At 36.9% G+C, this 24,223-nt stretch overlaps 1 protein-coding gene across 15 annotated transcripts in view; it reads left to right on the plus strand.

Moving 5' to 3' along the window:
• R3HDM1 (R3H domain containing 1) overlaps positions 1-24,223 on the plus strand; it is a 203,008-nt gene that overhangs the window by 44,055 nt on the left and 134,730 nt on the right. The window contains exon 1 of one of the 15 annotated variants that reach the window (XM_053214947.1): positions 7,284-7,381. The exons of 13 other annotated variants lie outside the window; for them this stretch is intronic. The gene's annotated coding sequence lies outside the window, so the exon portion shown is untranslated. Of the gene's footprint in view, positions 1-7,283; positions 7,382-8,485; positions 11,446-24,223 lie in introns of those variants that run through there. One more of the 15 variants, XM_027055874.2, reaches the window with a different exon arrangement.

Below are 24,223 nucleotides of genomic sequence, written 5' to 3' on the forward strand. Positions count from 1 at the left end.
TCAAAAAGATGATAAATGTTGGCTAGGACAGAAACAAATTGGAACCCTCCTACACTGCTAGTAGGAATGTAAAACTGTACAGCCATTTGGGAAGTAGAGTTGCCATTTGACCCAACAATTAGACTCCTAGGTGTATAGCTGATAGAAATGAAAACCTGTGTCTACACAAAAAAACTTGTATGTGACTGTTCATTAGCAGCATGTTCGTGACAGCCAAAAGATGGAAACAACCAAAATGTCTATCAACTACAAATAACAATTCATATGAAATGTGCAGAATAGGGAAATCTATGGACAGTAGATTAGTGATTATTTAGTCTGGGTGGGGGTTGCATGGATTAGGAGATAATAGTTAAACTGTACAGGATTTCTTTATGAAGTGATGAAAATGTTCTAAAATTGACTGTAGTGGTAGTTACACAATTCTGTGAATATACTAAAAATTATTGAAATGTACACTTTAAATGGGCAAATAATATGGTATGTGAATTCTGTCTCAGTAAAGTTTTTAGAAAAAATAAAGGTCAGGAGGGCTTCCCCTGAAGACATTGGTGGCCATCTAACTACTGTCTCCCAATTTTCCTTGGAAAAAATATAAGGAGACAAATATACAAAACTTGAAACATAGCATAATTTGAGAGATTTAAGCCTCAAAATAACTTTAAGTAAAAAGAAAAAATACCAAATCAAGCATATGAACTCTCCTACTCACTCCTTTTCTGCCTGCTACACAACTTTTGTGGCAAGCAAAGGCCAAAAAAAAGGATGAGGGGCAAAATGGAGAGAGGAACTAACTTGATCTAAACAGTCAGCCAGAAAGAAGACTAAGTGCACTCTAAAAATTCTAAAAGAAAAAAAAAAAGGATTCACATCGGAGTAGAGAAGGATTTAAAAATACATACAATTTGGAGTGGCAGCTTTCAAAATGTCTAGCTTCAGTGGAGGAAAAAGGCACATAAGGAAGGGAGATGTCTTCTTTGGCAGTTGGGTGGTGAAGAAATGATAGAAGCACAAGTAGGAAGTTCAGAATCCAGCAAGAACAGAGAACCACAAAACTTCAGGATTCATGATAACTTCTCCCCCCAGAACAACAACAAAAAAAAAAAAACAGTTGGTTGAAATATCTGGAATTTGTAATATTGACAGAAGAGAGCATCATTAAAATAGGTATCTGTAAATAATCCTAATAAAATAGTGTTCAGATGAAAATTCATAGCAGTAGACAGATTCATCTGTAAAAATAGGAGTAAGTAAATTCACTTTCCGCCTCAAAACAGAATCTGAAAAAACAATAGCAGAGTAAACCTGAAGAGAGCACAGGAAGGAAATGACAAAGATAAAAGAAATTAATGAGGTAGAGAATAGAAAAACAGTGGACCTAATTAATCTATATTGTGAATTTTTTAATTGCTAAAATAGACATTACTAGCTAACTTGATTGTGTAGAAGAATAAAGCAAAAATATGCAAAATAAGGGTGAAAATAACCATTGAAAACAATTTTTTTTAATTTTGAAATTCATAAGAGACTACTTAAATCTCATATGAATTAATTTGAAAGCCTAAATGAATAATATTCTGGGGAAATACAAATTACCAAAATTAAGTGAGAAATTTTAAACAGACTAGTTTCCACAGAAGAAATAAAGAATGTTATTAAGAAATTATCCCGAAAAATCATCAGCCAAGTTTCATAGAGAAATTCTACTGAACCTTCAAACCTTTATATACTGCTATATAAATTGTTCCAGAGCACTGAAAATTATAGATAACTTCCTAATTCCTTTTATGGAGCAAATGGATTGGTTCTTAACCTGATGAGAACAGTAAAAAATAAAAAGAAAAGTACTACAAATCAATACCCCTTATGAATATTGAAACAAAAGTACTAAATAATATCATTGTTATTATTAGGTAATATGTCATGATCCTATGAGATTTATTTCAGGAATGCAGAGATGGTTCAGTATTAGGATCTATCAATATGATACTCCCTTTTAATAATTTGAGGAGAAAAATCTTGTATCTCCAATGATACTGAAAAAGCTTCCAAAAAAAAGTTCACAGAGTGCTTGGGTGGCTCAGTCGGTTAAGCCTCTGACTCTTGGTTTTAGCTCAGTTTATGATCCCAGGGTCATGGGATTGAGCCCCATGTCGGGCTCAGTGCTGAGCATGGAGCCTGCTGAAGATTCTAAAAAAATGAAAATAAGCAAAAATTGTTTTAAAAAATTCACCTATTCATGATAAAAATAAAACAAACATACCCACTCAAGGAAATACAAATTACAGGACCCTTTTCTAAATAATAAAAAAATTCCTTAGTCCTAAAGCCGGAAAGTTTAATGCGAAATACTAATGGTATTTCCACAATATATGAAAACAAGGTGAGTGCCTACTATCTCCAGTAATATTCAACATTGTGATGGAAATATTAACAAATATAATTAGTTAAGAAATTTATCAGAGGCATGAGAATGGGTAAAGAAGCAAAATTCTATTTGCATTTTAAATGGTAGTAATAGCTAGAAAACCCTCGGGGATCACAGGTAAAACTAAAACAGTAAGCAATTCAGTAAGATAGCAGTATATAAAATTAACTTGGCCTCATATACACAAACAGTAACCAATTAATGTTCTTTTTCAATAACATCAAAGAAGATTACATACTTAGGAATAAACTTTTTAAAAATTGTGCAAAACCTATATGAGAATAATTTCCTAACATTTTTGAAGGTTACAGTGGTAGACTTGAATAGGACAACTCTACATTATAAAGATGTCAATTCTTCTTACTTAGTTTCTAAATTCAATGTAGCCCCAGGGAAAGTACCAAGAAATTATTTTAAAATGAAGATAGACAATTGCTACTCAGTTATATGGAAAAAGAATAGCCAGGAAGAGACTGAAAAAAGGAGGGAAAAAAAAAAAACTGCCAGGAGGGACTTCCCCTATCAGTCATTAAAACATGTACTATTATAAAACTTCTATAATTAAAAAGTGTCCTGCCACATGAATAAAACGGAGCAATCGAATAGGAAGCCCAGAAACAAACCAAGATACAAGTGGAAATAATAAAGGGGGCATTTCATATCACTCGGGTAGAAAAGGACTTCTTAATAAGTGGTATTAGGATACCTGGGTAGCTGTTTGGAAAGAGATAAAATTAAATCATTTTGCACAAGAATAAATTCAATGTAACAATGTTTATACAGATGAACATAGCATTATTCATAATATCCAAAAAGTAGAAACAACACAAATGTCTCGGTTGATAAATGGGTAAACAAAATGTGATCTATTCCATACAATGAAATGTTATGGCAATAGAAAGTGTTGATACTTACATGGTATCACATGGAAGAATCTTGAAAACATTCTAAGTGAAAGAAGGCAGTTAGAAAAGGCCACAGATTGTATTATTAGTCTATTTATGTGTAATGTCCATAACAGACAAATTAGAGCAACAGAGAGTAAGTGAGTGGTTGCCAGAGGTTGAGAGAATTTGGGGTAAAGGGGAGTGCCTGTTAAAAGGTACGGTGTTTGTCTTTAAGGTGATGAAAATGTTATAAAGCTGGTAATGGTGGTGGTTGTACAACTCTGAATATACTGAAAACCATATGAATTGGATACTTTAAATGGATGAACTGTATGGTATATGATTTATATATCATTAAAGCTGTTACCAAAATAATAATAAAATTCAAATTGATAACTTTTCAAAAGAGAGAAAGACCAAGACAGAGATTATACAAGTACTAGAAGAAACATGGGATTTTCTTGTTTAACTGTGGTGTATGGAAAGACTTGCTTGCTATGACTCAAAAGTCCAGAAGCAGTAAAATTTGACTTCATAAAAATAAGAAAATTTTGCATGTCAAAAACCACTATGAGAAAACTTGAAAAACAGCTGAAAAACTAGTAGGAGAAAATACTGTCAACATATACCACAGGCAAAAGGCTAGAAAAGAACTCTTAATAATTAAAGGAAAAAATATATACATCTGCATATGTTGAGAGACAAAGGATCAAAGACATGATAGAAAAATGGGGAAAAGACCTGAAAGACCGCTTACAAGCAATATAAATCTGATCCTTAAATTAAAAAAAAAAGTTTGGGGCTCCTGGGTGGCTCAGTTGGTTGAGTGTCTGGCTTCAGCTCAGGTCATGATCTCACAGTTTGTGGGCTTGAGCCCCACATTGGGCTTTGTGCTGACGGCTCGGAGCCTGGAGCCTGCTTCAAATTCTGTGTGTCTGTCTCTCTGCTCCTCCCCCGCTCATGCTCTGTCTCTCTCTTTCCTTCAAAAATAAATAAAAACATTAAAAAAATAAATTTAAAGAAGTTTAATCTCACTAAAATTAGAAAAATACAAATGAAAACAGCATTGAGATAACATTTCTTATTGATCAGATTGATGAAAATTTAAAAGAATGACAGCACATTCTCTTGCAAGACTGTTGGGAAATGGGCACCCTTATTATATACTCCTGGCGGAAATGCAGACTGGCATAGCGCTTCTCCTGGAAGGCGACTGACAATTCCTAATAAATACATATACACTTTTAAACCAACAATCCCACATGTAGGAATCTCTGAAAATAACTCCTCCATATGCACAAATTTACTCATTTTAGGAGTGTTTGTAGTTGCAAAATATTGAAATGTCCATACAGGAGAATAACTGCATCATTTATGGTACACAATAGAGTACTGTGCAGCTGTAAGAAAGAATGAGGAGTATCTGTGAACTGTTATGCTGCAATTAAGTGGGGAAAAAAAAGAAAGTACAAAAGTATCTGTAAACTGTGCTACTCTCTGTGTAAGGAGAGAGATGTATATACATGTATCTGCTTATTTGTGCAAAGAGAAATACAAGAATGATGTATCAAAAACTAACGAAATTGGTTTCCTATAGGGAATGGGTGGGAATGAGGTAGAAAGATTTTTATAACTCTGACTCTTAGGACTCTGTTAATTTTTCACATGCACTCCAAAAAATAAATAAAAATCAACTCAGTGTGTGTTTTTGGGCAGGTAGGGAAGTAGGTATTCCAGAATGGAATACAAATCCTAACAATGAACCTTACTGTATTAGAAATGAATAAAACAAGTACATTGACATGAGTAGGGAAGAAAGGAACTAAGTAACTTGGAAAAGAGTACTTTGATTATGTACTCTAAAGACAAAAAGAACAAAGTGCTGTTTAGTAAATGTGTTTCTTACAGAGGTATTGGTTAGGAGTTCTGAAACTATCTTTTGTGTATACTGAGTTTGAACAACTAAGTGAATATATCATAGATAATGAAAAGTATGATTTCTGACTGTTGGATAAAGCACTTAGAAATAGTGCAAGGAATAGTCTAGAATGAACCCTGGTTTTCACTGGAGTTGGACGTATCCATGTGAACCCATGATATAATATATATACAGATGCAGAAATACAGAAGTAAACATAGATGTATGAATCTGTATGTCCTAGCTCTCTCTTGAGAGGGACAAAGAGCCCTGAGACACTAGTCACAGTGAGCAAATGAGTGCCCAGACCTTCTCTAAATACCATTTCCAGAAAAAGGAAAACATGGATCCTTGGAGAAATGGTTTTGTCTGAGGCTGGGACCCAGGAAATAAAAGATGAACCTGGAACATCATGTGGTACCAGAATGTAATTTTTAAAATGCAGGTATTGGATTATAACCCACAGAATAAAATAATATTCAGATATTCATACATAAAAATAAATATATAAGTAAAGGCGGAGAAGGGACAGTGCTTTCTTACCATGGAATTCCAGTAAGCCTTAGAAGAGGGAAATGAAAATCACACTTAGGTAAACAGCATTGTAATAATTATTGCATGCAAGAAGTATCAATGGATGTTAAAATTAGCAAAATTATGATGAGAAACAAGATGTTTTCAAAGTCAGAATGCCTCCCCATAGGATACTTATTAATTACAAAGGGGAAAATAGTAACTGTATAGGAAAAACTTGACAGACACGACCTTAATCAAGTATTCAAAATAAAAATCACTGGTTATAAAACATAGCAATATTATGTGTACCCTGATAGGATGCACTGAAAAGGGTATAATTTCACTACAGAGGTATTCTTGCAAAAAAAAATGCATAGTCTTAATCTAATTTCTAATGAGAAAACAAGGCAAACCTAAATTGGCATTCTATAAAAGAACTGACTAGGGTGCTTCAAAGTAGTTCAAGGTCATGAAAGACAATGCCCTTTACCATGCCCTTTACTTTCTGGTATCCAGACTTGTGTAAGAAGCAAAAATCAAGTTCTAGCCTGAGTATTCCAAAACAAATATCCAAGTTCCTGACTTTGCCATAAATGGTTACTGCTTTTATCAAAGGATACAAATGATTTTTTCTCAGATAAAATCTTTGTTACTTATGAGAAACATAGATTCGAGGCAGCTTTTCTTAAAAACTATAATAAAGGCTCTTATTATGAAACAGATGGACAAACTAAAATGCAGAATAATGAAGGAACCCAGTTTAACTGTGGCTAAAAAATTAAAATGAGTATTTCTACTAGTCAGAAAGATAGGGATAAATCCATTTGTAAACATGGATGATAATGTTTCACATGATTCTATTTGTCTTTGAGCTTTGGAAAATTTTAGGACATAAATTCAAGTAATTCTGAATTAGTGAAAAATCATAATTAAAAATATTTTAAACTGTATAGTTTTTAAAAAAATTTTTTTATGTTTATTTATGTTGAAAGAGAGAGAGAGAGAGCACACACAAGCGGAGGAGGGGCGGAGAGGAGAGAAAGAATCCCAAGCAGGCTCTGCACCATCTGCGCAGAGCCTGACGCAGGGCTCAAACTCACAAACTGTGAGATCATGACCTGAGCTGAGATCAAGAGTAGGATGCTTAAATGACTGCACCACCCAGGCACCACTAAACTATATAGTTTTATTACCATTAAGTAGGTTCTGAAGGGAAAGAACATACACAGAAAATGAACCTTTCATTTAGGAACAAACTACAACTAGCTAATTAGACACAGAACCTTCAATATTTCTTTTGGATACTACACCATTAATTACCATTAATGATACTATTATCATTAATTAGTAAGTCAGCTTTGTATCCTGTCAGTGTTCAACACAAATAAATAGTGAAACAGATTTAGAAAGGTTTCTTACAATGTCTTGAAAATGTGCTTAAAATAGGCCAACAAGGTCAGGTAACAAAGGAAACTTTCAAGAATAAATCCTCAGTAAAAGAAATGAATTAATGAATTTAATTTTTTGCTTGCAGCTCAAGTTTCATACTGTACTTCTTAGAATGCTCAACATCCTCTGCAAAGACTGAAGCACAGTGACTCTACTAACATCTTGTTTAACTGTAGTTAGAAGGTAAAAACCTAATTCCCAACTGAATTATAGGAACTAGGGCAACTATGGGACTAATAACAGAAATTTAATTGTCTAGATCTAATCACTGACATTCCTGATAAACTTTAACTTTTTGTTGCCTTAGCTCTTACATGCCTTTTTAAATACTTGACCTTTAAAGGTGAAAACATTTGAGCCTAATTCTCTTACATACTTCCTAAAACATTCTAAAGAAGAAGAGCAAATGATTACCATAAACAAGAGACATCTTAGGGGTAACTAATCTTTTATAAAGTTAACATTTTCTTAAAAGTATAAAATCAGCATTTGCAACCAGTAATGTAATAACAGATTCTTATAAAGATCAAGAATACATGACAAAATCCTATTGGATGAAAGACTGCTACTGAGCAAGTTATTCTTCAATTTCTGATAATCTTTAATTATAAAGAAGAAAAGTATGTTTACAACCTGCAGACTCTACCTTAACTAAGTGACCAAATTTAACATCACCAGTAACAGGACAAGCTAACATTATATTCCTCCTGATGTATTGTAATAGGGGACAAAACAAACAAACCAAAAAACCAGAAAAACAAAAAACACCTATGCAATATTCCTCTGAAAATATTTCATCTGAATCTAATCGTGAGGAAACAATCAGACAAATTTACACTGTGAATCACTCTACAAGACAGCCAACTTGAACCCTTCATATATCAGTATTAGGAAAAAAAATTAGCAAAATTATGTAAGACTAGAGGGATGTGATAACAAATATAAGTGTTATATTTGATTAGATTCTGGATTTTCTTTTTAAGATTAAAAAAATTTTTTTTTTTTAATTTAGAGAGAGAGCATGGGGGAGAGGGACAGAGAATCTCAAGCAGGTTCCATGCTCAGTGCTGAGCCCAGTGTGGGGCTCGATCCCACAACCCTGGGTGGGTCATGACCTGAGCCGAAATCAAGAGTCAGACACTCAACCTCCTAAGCCACCCAGGCACTGATGAATTCTGGATTTTCCAAAAAGCTATGGAGGATATTCACAAACAACAGGGCGGGGTGGGGGGAGTCAACTGTACAGTTAGTACATGAAATAAAATTTTATCAACATTATAATTTGGGGGTATGATAAAAATACATTAGCCAGAGAGATAGGAGCAAGAAAATGTGGCAAAATATTAAGAACCAGTAAAGCCAGAAATCTATTTGGACATTCATCATACTATCTTTAAATTTTCTGGTATAACCTTTTCCAGCAGTCTTCCTCCCTTTTTTCTTTTTGAGGTAAAGTCTTAATCTACTGTTAATTTCTTTTTTTATATGGAATTTGACACATCTTCTAAACTGTGACAGTACATTTATTAGGATTATATATATTTTCACAATGTTACAAAAGGGAGGCAGGGAGACTATCATAAGGCTATAACCTATTAACAAATATAGCACAGTTTCCTTTTGAAAACTCTGTAATTTGAAATAAAAATACCTCACTTTGAAGTATTAAAAAAATAAGATGCAGAAGGCATTATCCTACTAAGGGAGGGTTCTTTCCACGATTCCATGCTAAAGAATGTGGGTTTCTACACCTCTCCACTCTCCAACACACTCCTTGTGCTGAGTAAGCTAGCCTTTCCAAGTCGTATTCTGTGATAGCCCAGGTGACCACAAGATGACCTAGATATTTGAACCCTGGAAATTTCCTCATTTTCTTAAGATTCTGCTACTTTTACTGAAAATGAAACCACAGCAACGTGAAAAGAAATTCATTTCCTGTGATCTATTTTTCTTTTTTAGCCAGAAGAGCCCCTGTAGTAAAAACACTTATTTCCAATAATTGTCAGTAAACAACAAAAGTACAAAATTCCTGAATCTTGGCTTGGTTAAGACACTTCTATTTATATTATACATCTTTAGTAAAATGTTTCTTTGATTTATGAAATAATTAATAGAATTTTACAATTGGAACAGACCTCAGGAGCACTCTTACCTAGTCCACACCTCATGTTATAGTTCAGGAAACTAAAGCTCAGAAATGAAGTGACATTATGACTGCCTGTCTTACTGTTAACTGGACAGTAGTCAGCATAAACTAATTAATTAGATGCTATAATAAGTTTCTATCATATATTACTTACAAATGGCCCAACATTAATGTGGCCTAACTTGGTGCCTTGTTTGCTCTCAGTGGTCCTGATAAATTGCAAAGGTGGATAATATAAACACAAAGGGATTATGTCCCTCATGGGATGGATTCCTTTCATTTTATGAACCATGAAGTTCACTCCTTGAATACCTTTCTGTGTCCTGTCTTAACGAGGCTCCAGTTGTCTTATTACTTACATTTAGATGCCATGTAGCATTTTTAACAATGCTAAACCTGAGATTTCCTCCCCCAAAGTGAAACTACTTTATGACTTAAGTGTTTCCTGTTCAATTAATACATATGTGCAGTTACATTATAAAAATATGTAATATATAACATATACTGAGTGTTTCAGTACTGATCACCTAAGATTAAAGTTAATACACTTTTATTTGCTACCATTATCAGAAAAATATGGGAAATGTAGTATGCCAGGTATACCGTAAGCAGTGTGTAAATATTAATTTAATTAAACCTTATGACAATAACCCTAAAGGAGGATGTTATCCCTATTTTCAAGTTGAAAAGTCATGGTAAGAATTGTGCACTGGGGAAATCGGTATTTTGAGAAACTTTTAGTAAATTAACATGAAACTTCTCAGTCAAGAATCACTGATAAATTAGCTGCTTTTATCACCTTTGTCATTTGAATAGTCAGGGAAGGTTTTGTGGACTTAAATCTATTATTAAGTCTATTTATAGGGCTGAAATAGAGCCTATTTTTGAAAAAGCAATAACATTTTCAAGTTAAAAAGTTAGTGACTTTTGTTTTGATGTTTGCTAAGCTGATAAATAGTGCACTGCTGATCTCTTAGGCTGTAGGGCATATCAACTCTTGAAGACTTTTAACCTTTTGGTATGCAGTTTTTCTTCCGATAGTAAAAGTAATAAGCCTTGTCTCACAGGATCTTTACAAGATTCCTGTATATTGCATAGGATGGAAAACAGCCATGTGCTTCATACTGGGTATGAATCATAGAAATAAGTGGTTAGAATTTTAAAAACACACTTGTCTACTTATTTGATGTTTTAACCAGCAGACACAATTGCTTTTATGTTTTCTTCATTTTATTTTGTGTGTCTGCTCCTAGTTATTGACTGTTAAGGTTTTTTTTTTTATTTGGTTTCAGTTGATTCCTTTTCTTGTAAGTCTGCCACTTGAGCTCATCTAGACAGCAAGCATCTGACACAAGGCAGGATTGTTCTCTGATCTCTGTTCTTTGCTGTCTCCATCTGTTGGTGTGAAGAAGTAATGCTCTTGCCAGAATAAGCAAGCTCATTTCAATTTTAGCAAAAACAAATGAACAAATAAGGAATTATGCTCTTAATGCATTTTCTTTGTGACAATTAAGTCAGCTTGAAGATGTAAAACTATCATGGCATGTCAGCTTTTGTAGGCAGATTGTATTTTATACACTTTGTGTTAGTGATGCTAAAAGTGTCAAAGAGAGTTATTAAAAAGGTGATATATTAACTATGCATAGATTCTTTACATTTTGTTTTTAGGGAAACAAATACGGTTATCTAAACTTGTTTCATCTGTGAGGTCAGGAATCTGCAAAAAATTTTCAGAGCGAGAAATCTCAAAAATCCTGACAGTCTTTGCACATTCACAGTTTCATGGGCTTTTGCATCATTGCTTCTGAATTGCTAATGAAGAGCTCAATATAGCTTCTGATGCATTTCAGATACTCTGGGTGGTGACTGGCTAGAGTGTTACTGACATCACAACATACAGCTGTTGACTTTCTATTGTCTCTGAGTCCTCGGCAAGTGCTTTAGACTGCACTAGCAGCGCTCTCCCAATGCCTGGCTAATCAGCTGGCTGTGTGTGCGGTGAGCTCTGTAGAGGAGCAATGCAGAGCGTCAGTTTACAGATACTATGGAAAGTATATCTTCATTCACTCTGTATCATGAAGCAAACACCAATACAATGAAGGTATGTATGTGACTCTTCATTTATTTGCTAAATGTGTACAAAAGGTAATATATGAAGAATTTTTCATGTTCACTTAGTACCATAATTTTGCTAGAGGCATGTGTGATAAAATGCTTATTACATGTCCAAAATGAGAGCATGTCTTAAAATGATTTTTGCTTATTTTTGCAAAGATAGATTTGTGTAGGTTGATAGAGTGAGTTATAGGAATCATTTACTTCTTAGCTGTTGTACAAGTTTCTCCTCCCCTACCCCTAAAATTTGTGATAACTCTTTGTACTGTATTGATTGAACACTTTACCTGTGTGCTTCTTGTTATTAGTGTATAGCAGAACAAATTGTCAGTTGGAGAAATGATTTCTCTTTCAGGTTCATCTTAAATAGACATGCTGTATGTCTTGTTGAATCTTAAAAATTTCATTGTGAAACAAATGCAGTGTGGATGAGACTCTTTTGGAAATTAAGAAACTAAGAACCTTAACTTTCAGAGCTGATGTTAATTTTTTGTACCCTTTTTGGAGGGAAGAGGTAGAATAATTTTTAAAGTACTAAGGGCAAAATCTAGATCTGGTCATTGCTGTGATTAGCATAATCGTATCATTGCAAAAGCAAATGCTAATAAAACTGTAATTTTTAAGAGTGATCATATTTTTCATCATACTGTCTAAAAGATTTTGACATTTACCTTGGTATTTTATGATTCTTTGAAACAGGATCTCATCACATAGGTGATACTGAATTACTAAAATATGTCTATTAGTGTGTAAAACTGGAACGTTTGAAAGGTTTTTCAGATTTTGGCTTGCTTTCAACCTGAAATTAGCCACATTTTACCATTATATGGATGGAATTGCTGTGATATTTTCAGCACCCCCATAGTATGAAAATTATTTTGATCTTGAGAAATAATTCTTCTCTTTTAAGAGGAAACAGAAGGAAAATCACTAAATGGCTTATTATCCAGTGCTGAATATCATTACTTTCTTTCTTTGGTTTCTTTCTCATTCCCAACTGTGTCAGTAATTAGTATGTTGAAAATATTAATAGCTGTTATTAAAATTAGGGTCTTTTATCAGATACATTATTTCAACCTAATGTCAGGAGAATTTCATCATTTTCTCTTTTAAGCTTCAGGTTTTCTTTTAAGTTTTATGTTGAAAAGTAGAAAAAAAATTAAATAGCACATACTCTGAATTCTTGCCTACAACTGCTTTTATCCATCTTTTGTTACATTCCACTTTTCTTTCATATCTTACCTCTTTATTATTTTTTTTTCTTTAGGTTTCTGGTTGCATCTCTCTGTCTCCCCCTGCCACCCCACCCGTGTGTGTGTGTGTGTGTGTGTGTGTGTGTGTGTGTGTGTGTGTGTGACTTTCTGAATGTTTGTCTCTTCTTTTCTTCCTCTTTCCTTCCCCCAGCCTGTTGGTCTCTTCCACTTTGTCTCTGTCTCTTACCATTTCTGTCCATCTCTGTCTGGTGTCTCCGGGTCTCTCTCCCTCTGACTCAGTCAGTCTTTCTGCCTCTCTCTTTCCTTTTCCATTCATCTGACTCTCCCTTTCCCTGGTGTCTCGCGCTCTGTTTTTGTCTCCTTCTCCCTGTCTGTGTATCTCCCTCTCTGTCTTTCTCTGTCTATCCCTTCTCCCTTTCTGTTGGTCTCTCTGTCCGTCTTTCCCTCTCCCTTTGTCTCAGGTTCTCAACGTGCCCCTTCCAGTATCTTTCTATCTATCCTGTCCCCTACCCCTTCCTTCTTCCTCTCTTACCTTCCTTTTACTCTTCTGTGCCTTGCCTTCTCCCTGCCTCTCTGACCCTATTTGTGTTTCTCCTGGTCTCCCTGACTGCCCTGCTCTCTTGTCTTTTTGCCTCCCTCCCCTTTCTCTCTCCACATTTTGCTCATTTTTCCATCCTGTCCTCAGGTCTTTCTGTCTTTCCTGTCCAAGCTTTATTCACACACATACACTTCAAATTTTCATTGTCAAACAGTTTTTCAGTTTTCAGTGGAACCAGATCTGCACTTGACTTTATTTTTTATTTTTTGGTTAATTCATGGCAGTTACTAGTTGGAATTTAATTAGTTGAATTAAACTCTTTGCTTTCTCAAAGATATTAATGGGTAAATAATTAAATGTATTTTAAGTAAACAGATTTTACCATTTGCTCAATTTGTTTTAATTTTTAGAAACTTATGTTTTAGGCCTTATACGTAGATTGAAATGATCACATGTTGAAATTATCATTTAAAATGTTTTGTCTTCCAAAGATACACATTGACACTGTCAAAGGGAATTCTTTTTTTCTTAAGTGGTTTTTCTTTTAATTTTTCAAGATTTTTGGAAAGCAGATTTAAAATTTTTACTTTTTAAAATAATATTTCACTTCATAGCTGTGTTTCAGGTTATGATACTTGTATTTTTTTTATACCTGTGTGGCTTTTGATACCATTCTGCATTTTCCAAATGTGTTAAATTGGACATATGTTGGGATTTTTTTTTCATTTTTTTAACTTTTTACTTTGAAATAATTATAGATTTATAGGAAGCAGCAAAAATAGTACAGAGAGGTCCCATGTGTGTTTTAAAGATTTGATGTTTTACTCAATTTTTTTTATATCTCATGTCTCAGTTATTTAAAATAATCTGGGTGGTGGGCTGCCTAGTTGGCTCAGTTGGTTAAGCATCTGACTTCGGCCTCAGTCATGATCTCAGTGTTCCTGAGTTGAAGCCCCATGTTGGGCTCTGTGCCGACACCTCAGAGCCTGGAGCCTGTTTCATATTCTGTGTCTCCCTCTCTTTCTCTGCCCCTCCCCCACTCATGCTTTGTCTCTCTCTCTCTCTCTCTCTCTCTCTCTCTCTCTGTCTCTCTCTCAAAAATAAATAAACATTTTAAAAATTTTTAAATATTCGGGGGGCACCTCGGTGACTCATTTAAGCATCAGACTTCAGCTCAGTTCATGATCTCACAGATTGTGGGTTCGGGCCCCATCTTGGGCTGTGCTGACAGCTCAGAGCCTGCTTCGGATTCTGTCTCCCTCTGTCTCTCCCCCTCCCCCACTCATGCTCGGTCTCTGTCTCTCTCTCTCAAATAAACATTAAAAAAAATTTTTTTTAATATTCTGAAGAACAGAAATTCACTTAACATTTACTTAAGTTTACATAGTCACAAACCTAGCAACTGTCATCATATTGTGTTTACTTTGTTTTGTAAAGCAAATTAAAAAAGCAATTTGATGAAGGCATTATGTATCTTAAAATAGCACTGTAGTTTTGTGACAACTAGCATAGAACTATCAGGGAAGAAAATGAAATTCACAGTTAACAAGTTATATATGTTTAAGAAGCCAAGAAAGATATGTAAGATGAAAATCTTTTCAGAGCAGAGTTAAATGTCATTTTCACATATATCCCTCCTATGAAATTACATTGCACTTGTTGTTTATACATTCTTTGATTCCTGCCCTAATGTATAATTGTCTCTGCTGTATAATCAGACTCCTGGTCCCGTGGGCCATGGGGTGGTGGTGAAATAGCACCAAAAAGTCATTGTCTCTCTAAACCTTCTCATCACACCTTTCTGGCTGACCAACTTTTTTTCTGCCTGATACAGATTATCTTTAATGGAATTAATACATTTTTTAGACTAATTTTTTAATTTTTCAGACTAAGTTCCTCTAAGCCATAGAATTCCACACATGAGCTTTAGTAACTAGGGGAAAGCATGAAGCCCAGTTGAGGTATCTTGATGTAACCTCACCTCACTTGACCAAAGCAGGTTTGGGGGGGAGGGGAAGTGTGTGTGTGTGCGCGTGAGCGCGTGCGCGCGCGCGCACACACACACACACATATGTATATATACATATTTCATACTTTATGTACAACATGCATATAAAAATGTTACATTTAAAATACAAAACAAGAGTTGCTAACTAGGATTCACGTATATGCTTCTGAGAACCAAGAAATCCTGAAAACCACAAGCAAAAATGTCTGTGAACATACATATGTATGAGTGCTGCATTTCTGCAGAAAAGATCCTTAGATTTAATGGGATTTTCAAGAGGATCCTTTCATGGTTAAAAATAATTAAGAATTGCTGCTTTATGGTGTCTGTAAACTTAGTCTATTCTGTGGATTTAACATTTTCTCTTTTTCCCTTTATTTTCAAATGCTTAGGAGGGTGTATGTTTTCCTCCTTTAACATCAGGTACTTCCATAAAAACATAGTAGTTTTATAAACTAGTTTGAACATATGCAGTGACTGATTACCAAGCACACCTGATGCCAGACTGTTACATGGGATCACCAGAGAGAGAGCTTCTTTTCATAGGTAGAAAATGAACACCAAAATAATTGAGGACTGCATGCCCCCACTGAGCTTCCAATGAGATAGTTGTGAAGAAAGCAAGAAATGTATTAAGAATTAATAACTACTAAAACAATTCAGCGTGGTAGACATAGCTAGGAAATAATGAAAGTCATTAAAAAATCAGATCTGAAATTTATTAGACTCTAAATTTCTTCACTTTGTGCAAAGCCATAGGCATTTGAACCAATTAAATTGGACAGAACCTTAGGTGTTTTAAAGAGAAGTTTTGTCTGCTCATTCTCCTAGTTCAGTGTATAGTGTTGGATTCTGGAGACCATGAAGGTCTCAGCGGTGTTCACTCATGCCTCATAGCATCCTCAAGCTGTAAAAGTGTTTGCACTTTGTTGTACACATCCTTTTGTAGAGTATGAAGGTGGATGAGGGCAACTGAAAGACAACACCTGTTCTACCTCCAGCTGTTTTTAAGCTATTTTTACTTAGCATGAAATGCTCTTTGACCAAAAGAAATAAAAGATTTTTGAGCTTCCTTCTGCCACCCCCTCCCCAACATAATCCCTAGGTGCTTTCTTGAAAGAGGCTTATGATCCTTTGTTAGAAAGAATGTGGTTGGCAATTCAAGAAGTGAAGGGTGGCACATTCGTGGTTATAAAGCAGAATGTCTGCCAATTGTAACCTAAATTAAAATCCTATAAAGGAAATATTTTTGTCATTAAGAAAGAAATGGGTTATGTTAGACCTACTGATTCAAATGCTAGAAACAATATGAAGTTTCACATGTGGACAAAATACATTAAACCACCGAAGAACCTTTGGGTGGATTAGAAAAACGTGCCAGAAGCCCAGCATGTGTTTTACTAAGACTCTTTGATGACCGAGTTTAATACTTTAAAGGCCTTCAAAGAAGTTTCACTGTGATCCTATGATAACAAATGCTAGTCAGGGGTAAAAAGTACATGGAGGTAAATTAGTTATATTAGTGATACAGAGAAAAAAAAAATCAAGTAAAATAGCATTTTGAAGGAGTAAAGGGAACACCACATCAGAGTTTAGCTACAATACCACAAAGACTAAAGGTTTCTTACAGTATACCCTAGCAGTTGCCATCGTCTATGTAAAGTATATACCTTCTCAGTGATGGCATTAAGAATGATTGAATAAAGATAAACTGGGCTTGTGCTCAAGATGATGTTCACTTTTATTCATGAACTATAAACTACAAATATGCTATGAACCCAGCACAAAATACATTAGTAAGGAATGCAGTAAATGGGACTAGACATTGCAAAAGGTTGGTAATGGCAGTGACTTCTAATACCAGCTAACCCAGAGTTAGGCCTAACTTCACCGATTAAGGGCACAATCCCCCACAAATCTACTCTCACTTCAGACACCAGGCCACCCTCACTTCTGACCAGCTGGCTACAAATTTGAAGGCTCCTGTTACCCCCTCGGGATTAATAATTGACTATAACATTTTACAGAACTCAGGAAAGTGCTGTACTTAAAATTAGTTTTATTATAAAGGATACAGTCTGTGCCAAACAAAGGAAAGACACATAACACAAAATCTAGGAGGGTCCCAGATGCAAAGCTTCCCTTGCCCTCTCTCTGTGGAGATAGGATATGTTATCCTCCCGTACAGTGATATGTGACAATATGCAGAAGCTCACGCAAGCTTCAGCATTCAGAGTTTTCATTGCAGTTGGCGTTACATAGGCATGACAGATTGAACCATTGGTCATGCAGTTAAACTCAAACTCCAACCCCATTCTTCCCTTCTAAGAGGTCATATGATATCACATAGCTCAAAATCCCAACTTGCTAATAACCTGGTTGGCTAGTCTTTCTGTTGTGACCTGTCCTCATCCTGGGTCGTTCATTAGCATAAACTACTTAGGGGCCTACCAGGAGTCACCTCATTAGCATAAACTATCAGAACTATCTCATCCTCATTATCTATGCCCAGTTTTCAGGAATCTAAACCTTTAAATGTTGTTTATTTCCCAAAGTATGATCAGATGGTAAGACCAGTCTTTTTTTCTCTGTAGTCTTTAGAAGAGATTTTATGTGCCAAGAGAGGTTATTACAACCTGATCTATTTCGATCCTACATTTAACAAAACACATAAGTAGGGAGCTCCCAGTTTAATCCTGGACTGTGTGATAGGTTTAGAATTCAGGCAAAATACATTTTATCCTTGCTAGTAAGTTAATAAAGCCTTCAGGTATAGAGTTACATTAATGGCCCTCACTTTATTGCATTGTCTCTTGCCTTCCTCTCCTAATGTCTAAATGCCTTTAGAATCTCACCAGGTTACCCCATGATTCTCCAAGGTAGCTCCTGGGAGCTCATGAACGGCCCTTTTTACACTCTTCAAATTTTGCCCTCCTCTGGCCCACTGCCACTTTTGCTGGTGCTTGCTGTAAACTTGCTCATGTCCCTGCCCAAGATTCCATCTCTTAGAGCATCCAACATTAGTCTTCAAGGTACCATATTCCCTAGAATCTTCAGTGCTGGGCTTCATCACCGGGGCACTGTAAGCTGTTTGTCTCCCACTTCTCTGCTGCTTTGGTTCACTAATGAAAACGTTCTCTTCAGCTTCTGTTTTGGCTCAAACTAGGACCCCTGCTATGTAAAGATATGTGTAGAGTTCTTTTAGTATGCCAGCTTTCCTAATTTCTAACTTTCTGTGTTTTGATTTGGCATTATTAGGCTTCTTAAGCACTGTGCCACACAGTGATGCAAAGTTAGAGCTGGAATGGCTGAGAAAGGACATTTAGCCTGGACTGTAGCCAGGGTGCACCTGAGCTATCTCGTTTAAATCACAGGACACCTGGGTGGCTCAGTTGGTTAAGCATCTGACTTCAGGTCAGATCACAGTCTCACTGTTCCTGAGTTTGAGCCCCACGAAGGGCTCTGGGCACATAGCTCAGAGCCTGGAGCCTGCTTCAGATTCTGTGTCTCTTTCTCTCCGCCCAACCCCCATGCTCTCTCACTCGCGCGCGTGCTCTCTCTCTCTCTCTCTCTCTCTCTCTCTCTCTCTCTGTCTTTCTCTCAAAAATAAGTAAACATTAAAACAAAATTTTTTTAATTTTTTAAAAATCACTCCCTTTACACTGACCTCAGTTACAGAATTATAGAAACCCTCCAGTCTTGTAGTCTCCCCAAGAACTGTGCCCAAACAGTTCTGGATATTGGTGTTAGCCTTAAAATGAGCCTCCTGTTAAGGACTCACTCCAGTATTTGTCCTCACCCACTCTTCTGCCCAGCTCCCACAGCCATCCCAACTTCCTGACTTCTAGCAAGTAATGTTCTTTAAATTAGAAAAAGGGTTTATTAGATATGAATTCCCTCAGTTTCCTGTCCCATTCCATTCAGGTTCTGAGGACAGTGAATACTTTCAGTGTTTATCCCTCTACTTGTGCTTCTGACTCCATGTCTTCATTTCTTTCCACTTTAGATTTTCCTTCTCATTCTTAATCTTTATTTTCCTCTTAAACCTCCAGCTTCTCCCCCTCCCTTCTTTCCTAGCTACTCTTTGGCCTATGCACTCTCCATCCTGACAGTGTTGTACTAACTTTGTGTCTTTTGCTAACTTTGTTGCCAAATCTGGTAGAATTTTTTTTTTTTTTATCCTGTGGGAGGAGAAGCAGAGAGAGAGAGAGAGAGAGAGAGAGAGAGAGAATCCTAAGCAGGCTCATGCCATCAGCACAGAGCCTGACGCAGAACTTAATCCCACAAATTGTGAGATCATGACCTGAGCTGAAGTTGGACGCTTAACCAAATGAGCCACCCAGGTGCCCCCAAATCTGGTAGACTTTTTGTTACTCTGCCTCCCTGCTCCTCTCTCTAGGGTTTGTTGTTCCCTAGGGATTCTTTCCCAAGCCCACTTCTTACCCTGCTTGATGGATTCTTAGCATCTTCATCTATAATGATAATTCAAAGCCTCCATCTATACAATGATTCTACTCAAATAGCATCAGCCCTGCCTCCTCTCCTTAGCTCCAGGTCAACCAACTTCCTGTTAGATTTCTCCACCTAAATGTCCCAAAGGCATCCTAAACTTACTGCATGCATAACTGAAATTGTTCTGCACCAAATACTTTTTTTCCCCTTATTTTTTGCCTGTGTTTGGGTAGCGAGCACCACCTACATCTTCATTGTGTCATGACTATTCCAGCTATCACAGCCCTAATCTTTTTTCTGACCATCTCTGTATCTAGTTGACTTCCCCCAAGTAGTTACTTTCTGTTATAGTAATTTCTTCATTTCTAGAGGTAGTATACATAGGTAATGTCTAATAGCAAGGTCTCTGGAACCAGACTATCTGATTTGAAATTCTAACTCTGCCACTTACAAGTCTTATAACCTTGGACAAGCTGATTATTCTTTCTCAGCTTCAGTTTCCTCACTTGTAAAATTGGGGTAATAAGAGCACCAATCTGATAGGGTTATGAGAGTTAAATTAATACATTGAAAGCTTTGGGAATGGTGCTTTGTAAATAATAATAGGTATTTAAGAGCTTGCTGTTAATACTGATTTTAAAGTATATATCACAATCAGTAATGATCTTATTGACTTTGTCCCTGCAGTAGCACATAAGCATGTCTGCCAAGTTCACTGCTATATCCTTATCAATCAGAGCACTTTGCACATAGTGTCTAATCAAAAGATGAGAATCAATGAATGAAATCTTTTTCTCATTTTCAGCCTTCATCTTTCAATCTTTTGTCTATGCTCTAGTCACTTCCCACCACAATTTATACACCATTTTACATGCTAGAACAGAGTCCATCTACAATTGTAACTGAAATAGTTCTCTGTGGCTTCTCTTAAAATGAGTTCCTCTATTATTCAGGCTTTCTTCCCCTCATGAGATGAAGAGTAAACTTCTAATCTTGACTTCAAATATATCCACCTTTTGATGGTATTCTCCTGTTTGTTTTTATAACATGTTTTGATGAAAAATGTCAAGACCAAAAAAAGGAGCATTATAGCAAACATTGAGGACTTCTCAAAATTAGCAATGCTAACCTTTTGTTGTATTTTCTACAGATTTTTTTTTGAGAACTAGAATCATAAAGACACGATTGAAGTCCCTTTTCTGTCTCACCTAAAACCTTTTTTCCTTTCCCTCCCCAGAGAAAATTACTAACTTGAAATAAATGTGTACCTTTGCCATCAATGCTTGTGTGATTTTTAAATTTTCACGTAAGTTGCATTGTATTGTAGAGATCATCCTGCTTTTTCACTAAACGTTGTAACATTCATTCTTAGAGACTTATGTTGATGGAGCTTTATTTACTTCATTTTAATTGTTGATCATATTGTGCAGTAGGGGTGTACTACAGTTTGTATGCTTTTAAAAATCAGTTTGTCTGTTGGCACACATTTGGTTTTTCCCATTCTTTGCTTTTAAAATTTTTAAAAATTTTTTTATTTATTTTGGACACGGAGAGAGAGACAGAGAGCATGAGTGGGGGAGGGGCAGAGAGAGACTGAGAGAGAGAGAGAGAAAGACAGAATCTGAAGCAGGCTCTAGGCTCTGAGCTGTTAGCACAGAGCCTGACGTGGGGCTTGAACTCAAAGACCACAAGATCATGACCTCAGCCCAAGTTGGACGCTCAACTGGCTGAGCCACCCAGGCGCCCCTATTCTTTGCTTTTAAATGAAACAATTCAGTCGGTGTTTTTGTACATGGCTACTTACGTAAGTGTATGCATTTCCTTAGTGTGTAAATCTAGAAGTGTTAGGCCGTAAGATATGAAGAATTTAAACTTCATTTAAGATCACAAATTGTCTCATGCCCTTACCACCTCTACATATATTTTTTTGTTTTCTTCAACCTCAGTTTATGTACTCTGTTTCCATTAAATGGGCTTCTTTTTCCTGTCTTCTCTATTTCTCCGCTCAGAATGCAACATGTTCATGTAACACCTTAATTATCTGTATCACTTCTTCTCTAAAAGTAAGTTGTTGAAATAGAGACTGGAAGATGGCGGCGTAGGAGGACACTGGGATCAAGGCGTCCTGCTGATTGCTTAGATTCCACCCACATCTGCCTAAATAACCCAGAAAACCGCCAGAAGATGAGCAGAATGGACTCTCCAGAGCCAAGCGTAGACAAGAGGCCCACGGAGGAGGGTAGGAAGGGCAGAGAGGCAGTGTGCGCTACACAGACTGGCAGGAAGGAGCCGGGGTGGTGGAGGGGCAGCCCATCCAGCAAGGCAGAGCCCCCAACCCCGAGTCTCGCTTGCAAAAGCAGAGGAGCCAGACTACGTGAGCTCCGACAGCCAACGGGACTTAACATCTAGAATGTTATAAGTAAACAGCTCTGCTCGGAGAGCGGAAGGGCGAGAGGACACTGGGAGGGAGAGGTATTGAGCCCCGGAAGACAGAGCTCAGCTCAGCGGGGAACAAAGGCACTGGCCAGCACCATCTCCTTCTCCCATCCCCCAGCCGAAATCCCAAAGAGAACCAGTTCCCATCACTGAACTTGCTTGCAACCGTGCGAACACCCAGTGCTTTGCTTCTGTGGATCCATCCCTCCAACGGACTACCTGCCTCCCTCCTGGTGCTGCAGGACTCCTTCCACAGGGGACCACCAATGGCAAAGCGAGCTAAGCCTGCCCCTCCCGCCCCTGTGCACCTTGCAGATCCACCCCAGCTAATTCGCCCTTGGCTGCATCCCATCAAAGCAGCACCACAAGCCTGGCAGTGTGCAAGTAGCCCAGACAGGGACCACACCACTACGCAGTGAGTCCTGCCCCTGGGAGAGGGGACGATAAGGTACACACCAGTCTGACTGTGGCCCCAGCGGTGAGCTGGGGACAGACATCAGCTCTGAGTGCGGCCCCGCCCACCAACACAAGTTACTCCGGACAGCACAGGGCAAGTGCCCTGCAGTTTGGAGCCACCCCAGGGACTACCCAAAATGACAAAACGGAAGAATTATCCTCAAAAGAAACTCCAGGAAGTAGCGACAGCTAACAAATTGATCAAAAACGATTTAAGCAATATAATGGAACAAGAATTTAGAATAATAGTCATAAAATTAATCACTGGGCTTAAAAAAGTATAGAGGACAGCAGAGAATCTATTGCTACAGATATCAAGGGACCAAGAAACAGTCAAGAGGAGCTAAAAAATGCTATAAATGAGGTGCAAAATAAAATGGAGGCGACCACAGCACGGATTCAAGAGGCAGAGGAGAGAATAGGTGAATTAGAAGATAAAATTATGGAAAAAGAAGAAGCTGAGTAAAAGATAACAAAATCCAGGAGTATGAGAGGGGAATTAAAGAACTAAGTGATGCAATCAAACGTAACAATATTTGTATCATAGGAATTCCAGAAGAGGAAGAGAGAGAGAAAGGGGCTGAAGGTGTACTTGAAGAAATAATAGCTGAGACCTTCCCTGATCTGGGGAAGGAAAAAGGCATTGAAATCCAAGAGGCACAGAAACTCCCTTCAGACGTAAGTTGAATCGATCTTCTGCACGAAATATCATAGTGAAACTGGCAAAATACAAGGATAAAGAGAAAATTCTGAAGGCAGCTAGGGATAAACAGGCTCTAACCTACAAAGGGAGACCTGTAAGACTAGTGGCAGACCTATCTGCTGAAATTTGACAGGCTCGAAAGGAATGGCAGGAAATCTTCAATGTGATAAACAGAAAAAGTATGCAGCCGAGAATTCTTTATCCAGCAAGTCTGTCATTCAGAATAGAAGGAGAGATAAAGATCTTCCCAAACAAAAACTGAAAGAATTCATCACCACTAAACCGGCCCTACAAGAGATCCTAAGGGGGATCCTGTGAGACAAAGTACCAGAGACACCACTGCAAGCATGAAACCTACAGACATCCAATGACTCTAAACCCATTTGTTTCAATAATAACACTGAATGTAAATGGACTCAATGCTCCAACCAAAAGACATAGGGTATCAGAATGGATAAAAAAAACAAGACCCAACTATTTGCTGTCTACAAGAGATTCATTTTAGACCTGAGAACACCTTCAGATTGAAAATGAGGGGATGGAGAACTATCTATCATGCTACTGGAAGTCAAAAGAAAGCTGGAGTAGCCATACTTATATCAAACAAACTAGACTTTAAAGGCTATAACAACAGATGAAGAAGGGCATCATATAATAATTACAGGGTCTATCCATCAGGAAGAGCTAACAATTATGTGCTGAATACGGGAGCCCCCAAATATATAAAACAATCACAAACATAAGCAACCTTATTGATAAGAATGTGGTAATTGCAGGGGACTTTAACACCCCACTCACAGCAATGGATAGATCATCTAGACACACGGTCAATAAAGAAACAAGGGCCCTGAATGATACATTGGATCAGATGGACTTGACAGATATATTTAGAACTCTGCATCCCAAAGCAACAGAATATACTTTCTTCTCGAGTGCACATGGAACATTCTCCAAGAT

The sequence above is a fragment of the Acinonyx jubatus genome, chromosome C1 (genome assembly GCF_027475565.1).
Source record: "Acinonyx jubatus isolate Ajub_Pintada_27869175 chromosome C1, VMU_Ajub_asm_v1.0, whole genome shotgun sequence".
Lineage (NCBI taxonomy): Eukaryota > Metazoa > Chordata > Mammalia > Carnivora > Felidae > Acinonyx > Acinonyx jubatus.